Source organism: Stomoxys calcitrans, chromosome 1 (genome assembly GCF_963082655.1).
Source record: "Stomoxys calcitrans chromosome 1, idStoCalc2.1, whole genome shotgun sequence".
In the NCBI taxonomy this organism is placed as follows: domain Eukaryota; kingdom Metazoa; phylum Arthropoda; class Insecta; order Diptera; family Muscidae; genus Stomoxys; species Stomoxys calcitrans.
Window position 1 is genome coordinate 80,745,062 of NC_081552.1, and position 298 is coordinate 80,745,359.

Sequence of the window (298 nt, forward strand, 5' to 3'; positions counted from 1 at the left end):
ATATAGCTGCCATATAGACCGATCCTCCGATTTATGGTCTTAGGCCCATAAAAGCCACATTTATTATCCGATTATGCTGAAATTTGGGACAGTGAGTTGCGTTGGGCCCTTCGACATCCTTCGTCAATTTGGCTCAGATCGGTTCAAATTTGGATATAGCTGCCATATAGACCGATCCTCCGATTTTTGGTCTTAGGCCCATAAAAGCCACATTTATTATCCGATTTTGCTGAAATTTGGGACAGTGATTTGCTATTTGGCCCTGATCGGTTCAGATTTGGATATAGCTGCCATATAG